Genomic DNA, 4835 nt, shown 5'->3' on the forward strand with positions numbered 1-4835 from the left:
ATTTAAGGGCCTAGATTTGATAGATAGAGTGCCTGATGAGCTATGGAATAAGGTTCGTGACATTGTACAGGAGACAGGGATCAAGACCATTCCCATAGAAAAGAAATGCAAAAAAGCAAAATGGTTGTCTGGGGAGGCCTTACAAATAGCTGTGAAAAGAAGAGAAGCAAAAAGCAAAGGAGAAAAGGAAAGATATAAATATCTGAATGCAGAGTTCCAAAGAATAGCAAGAAGAGATAAGAAAGCCTTCTTTGGAGATCAATGCAAAGAAATAGAGGAAAACAACAGAATGGGAAAGACTAGGGATCTCTTCAAGAAAATCAGAGATACCAAAGGAATATTTCATACAAAGATGAGCTCAATAAAGGACAGAAACGGTATGGACCTAACAGAAGCAGAAGATATTAAGAAGAGATGGCAAGAATACACAGAAGAACTGTACAAAAAAGAGCTTCACGACCCAGATAATCACGATGGTGTGATCACTGACCTAGAGCCAGACATCCTGGAATGTGAAGTCAAGTGGGCCTTAGAAAGCATCACTACGAACAAAGCTAGTGGAGGTGATGGAATTCCAGTTGAGCTATTCCAAATCCTGAAAGATGATGCTGTGAAAGTGCTGCAGTCAATATGCCAGCAAATTTGGAAAGCTCAGCAGTGGCCACAGGACTGGAAAAGGTCAGTTTTCATTCCAATCCCAAAGAAAGGCAATGCCAAAGAATGCTCAAACTACCGCACAATTGCACTCATCTCACACACTAGTAAAGTAATGCTCAAAATTCTCCAAGCCAGGCTTCAGCAATATGTGAACCGTGAACTTCCTAATGTTCAAGCTGGTTTTAGAAAAGGCAGAGGAACCAGAGATCAAGTTGCCAACATCCGCTGGATCATGGAAAAAGCAAGAGAGTTCCAGAAAAGCATCTATTTCTGCTTTATTGACTATGCCAAAGCCTTTGACTGTGTGGATCACAATAAACTGTGGAAAATTCTGAAAGAGATGGGAATACCAGACCACCTGATCTGCCTCTAGAGAAATCTGTATGCAGGTCAGGAAGCAACAGTTAGAACTGGACATGGAACAACAGACTGGTTCCAAATAGGAAAAGGAGTTCGTCAAGGCTGTATATTGTCACCCTGTTTATTTAACTTATATGCAGAGTACATCATGAGAAACGCTGGACTGGAAGAAACACAAGCTGGAATCAAGATTGCTAGGAGAAATATCAATAACCTCAGATATGCAGATGACACCACCCTTATGGCAGAAAGTGAAGAGGAACTCAAAAGCCTCTTGATGAAAGTGAAAGTGGAGAGTGAAAAAGTTGGCTTAAAGCTCAACATTCAGAAAACGAAGATCATGGCATCTGGTCCCATCACTTCATGGGAAATAGATGGGGAAACAGTGGAAACAGTGGCAGACTTTATTTTTCTGGGCTCCAAAATCACTACAGATGGTGACTGCAGCCATGAAATTAAAAGACGCTTACTCCTTGGAAGGAAAGTTGTAACCAACCTAGATAGCAGAGACATTACTTTGCCAACAAAGGTCCATCTAGTCAAGGCTATGGTTTTTCCAGTGGTCATGTATGGATGTGAGAGTTGGACTGTGAAGAAGGCAGAGTGCTGAAGAATTGATGCTTTTGAACTGTGGTGTTGGAGAAGACTCTTGAGAGTCCCTTGGACTGCAAGGAGATCCAACCAGTCCATTCTGAAGATCAGCCCTGGGATTTCTTTGGAAGGAATGATGCTGAAGCTGAAACTCCAGTACTTTGGCCACCTCATGCTAAGAGTTGACTCATTGGAAAAGACTCTGATGCTGGGAGGGATTGGGAGCAGGAGGAGAAGGGGACAACAGAGGATGCGATGCCTTGATGGCATCACTGACTTGATGGACATGAGTCTGGGTGAACTCCGGGAGTTGGTGATGGACAGGGAAGCCTGGCGTGCTGTGATTCATGGGGTTGCAAAGAGTCGGACATGACTGAACAACTGATCTGATCTGATCTGATCTGAAGTTATTCTCACAACAAGTGTATATTTGTTGAATTTACAATGTGAATAAAAATAACCATTTAAAGAAAACACTCAGACAAACGAGCCATACTCACTGAAAGTGAAGTCAATGTCGTTCAGTAGTGTTCAACTCTTTGTGTCTCTAGGGACTATAGCCTCCCAGGGTCCACTGTCCAATGATTCTCCAGGTAAGAATACTGGAGTGGGTGGCCATTCCCTTCTCCAGGGATCTTCCAAAATCAGGGATTGAACCAGAGTGTCCTGCATTGTAAACGGATTCATACCGTCTGAGTCCCCAGGGAAGCCGACTCTGGTGGGAACCGCCTGGTGGACACAGGAAACCGAAGCACAGCCCCGGAGGCCTTTGCCAGGGTGGGCAAACTCTCATTCGTTGCGTGTAGACAAGGAAACGGGAAGAGCCATCGTGGGAGCAACCCGGTGTTTAGCTGTGCTTGGATCTATTTCGGTTCAAGCCCGGAAGTTTCGAGCCCTGGATCCCGGTTTCTCCGTGGGCACTGGCATTTGTGGCGGGTAGCGGGCAGGGAAACGGCACCGTTTCTCCGGAGGACAGAGCGCTCATCCTGGGAATGAGTGTCTACTCCAGAGAGAGTCCAAAAGAACCCGGTACTGCTGTCTCTGTGGCGCAATCGGTTAGCGCGTTCGGCTGTTAACCGAAAGGTTGGTGGTTCGAGCCCACCCAGGGACGTGGGGTGACATTTTAGGCAACACCAAAGAGACTCTCTTTTGCCAGGAGGACACAGGAGAAGTGATGCGCCCAACGGACTTTCAGAGAAACAAAACAGGAGTCAGGTGCAAAGGAACAGCGCGGAGGGCGCGTCTCGGGTGGATTGGAAGCGTCGGTCATTCCTGACAGCCCAGAGCGCTGATCGCCGGCGCCGAGAGAAGGACCACCGAAGCGCGGGTCCGCAGCCCGGGAGGGGCGACTTCCACACCGCTGGGTTTCGGGGTCACCTGGGCCTCGGGCGCACCCACCGTCCCCGCCTCCTGCGGCTTCCGGGAGCTGGGGAGTCGGCGGGGGCGACCCCTGAACTCGGGGTACGCAGCTGAGGATCTGAGGATTCTGCGTTGGGTGCGGGGCCCCAAAGGCAACCTGTGGGGCCCCGAGGGTCCTCACTTCAGGGGAGAGGAGGAATCCTAAAGCAGGGCCCACGGGAGCCTCCGTCTCCGTGCCTGAGACAGCTTGGGGCTTCAAGGCTCCTCCTGAATGTTAAGGTTCCTCTTTGGTTAGTGGTGGCGGGACCTCCGGATTTCACAGACAAATAGTTCGGATATCGAGTTTGTTCCGTTTCCGTAGTGTAGTGGTTATCACGTTTGCCTCACACGCGAAAGGTCCCCGGTTCGAAACCGGGCGGAAACAGGCTGCCTCTCTTTTTCCCCTTGGGATGTGCCTTCTCATTGGCAAAACCAACAGGTGCGAAAGGCACGGGGTGAGGCAGGGGACGCAGCTAGAGGAAGAGTTGGTGACCACCTGGAAGTCTCTTTATTCAGCGCTAGGAGAAGCCCAGGAGCCACGTCAGGATCTGGAGGTGGACGGATTCGCTCATCACCCGCCACTCATCACCGAGCCTGACGACAAAGAAAACCGAGGTTCACAAAGAGAGCAAGACCTGGGCTCGGCAGCACGCAGCGCTACAGCTAGACCAGGAGGCACCCAGTCCGCTACTTTGTGTCCTTGCCCCAGGGCAAAAGCGACGCCCAGGAAAGGAGAGGTGAAGGGCGATGAGCAGCGAGGGCAGGGCTGGGAGCCCTGCACAGCTGCACCCAGCCCTGGGCCGCTGCGACATTGCTTTTCCAGCTTTCTGACTTTCTGAAGGTATATCTTACACTCACCTTTCACCTGGAGAAACTAAATAGACATTTTGTCTACAGTCCTTGGTGGTCTAGTGGGTAGGATTCGGGGCTTTTACCGCCGCGGCCCGGGGTTCAATTCCTGGACAGGGAAAACTTTCTATCTTCTAGCGTCTGCACTCACACAACTCTCTCTTCATGCCCAGATCGGAACTGTATTTTGCTTAAAGGTCCAGTGCAGAACATTTCTGCACAGAGTTTCTAAATGCCTCTGGGTCCGGGCCTCAGGGTCCTGGACCTCAGGCTGGCTGTTGGAGCTGAGATGCCGTGAATAGCGTGGGCTGGCCAGTTCTGGCCTCCACTCTTTTCTCCTGGCGTGGTAAACCCAGAGTCTTACTTAACAGAGTTTTCATTCAAGGAGAATGTGAGGTCAGTTCCAAAAATTCATTAAAAACCAAAAGCTTTTGTAAGATACAAAACGTTTGCAATAATACAGACATTCTATATTCTGTACCTAAGTGCCTAGTTAACATCATATTCTTTCTTTATGTAAAAGTTATGACGTTACTTGGTACTAAGGTGCCGATATCTCGGGATTGTTCCTTTCCTTTGGCGTCCCTCTCAAAGCTAACTTCTGTGGGACCTGTCTTCCAAGGCCAGGGAACAGCTTTGCTTTCTGAAAGGGGGCCCTCTTGGCCCTTCAGGAACCTGGAATCCGTTCTCTTTAGGATGTAGAGAAGGTATATGTGTGTTAGTCGCGCAGTCGTTTTGGGCTTTTTGCCACCAGATGGACTGCAGCGTTCCTCTGTCTATGGGATTCTCCAGGCAAGAACACTGGGGTGGGTTGTCATTTCCTTCTCCAGGGGATTTCCCAGCCCAGGTCTCCTGTTTTGCAGGCAGATTCATTACCGTCTGAGCCACCAGAGAAGCCCAAAACAAACAAGACCATAATGCATTGCCGGAGTCCAGCTCCAGCAGCCAGGGATTCAACCTGAAGGGAAGAGCAGTGTCGA

The 4835-nt window shown here is 49.3% G+C and overlaps 2 non-coding genes across 2 annotated transcripts; both read left to right on the forward strand.

Moving 5' to 3' along the window:
• The first annotated feature begins 2645 nt into the window (after positions 1-2645).
• Positions 2646-2719, forward strand: TRNAN-GUU (transfer RNA asparagine (anticodon GUU)). The gene has a single exon. It is a non-coding gene; the product is annotated as a tRNA-Asn (tRNA).
• A 599-nt stretch (positions 2720-3318) lies between these two features.
• On the forward strand, positions 3319-3391 carry TRNAV-CAC (transfer RNA valine (anticodon CAC)). The gene has a single exon. It is a non-coding gene; the product is annotated as a tRNA-Val (tRNA).
• The last annotated feature ends 1444 nt before the right edge of the window (positions 3392-4835 follow it).

Source organism: Bubalus kerabau, chromosome 6 (genome assembly GCF_029407905.1).
Source record: "Bubalus kerabau isolate K-KA32 ecotype Philippines breed swamp buffalo chromosome 6, PCC_UOA_SB_1v2, whole genome shotgun sequence".
Lineage (NCBI taxonomy): Eukaryota > Metazoa > Chordata > Mammalia > Artiodactyla > Bovidae > Bubalus > Bubalus kerabau.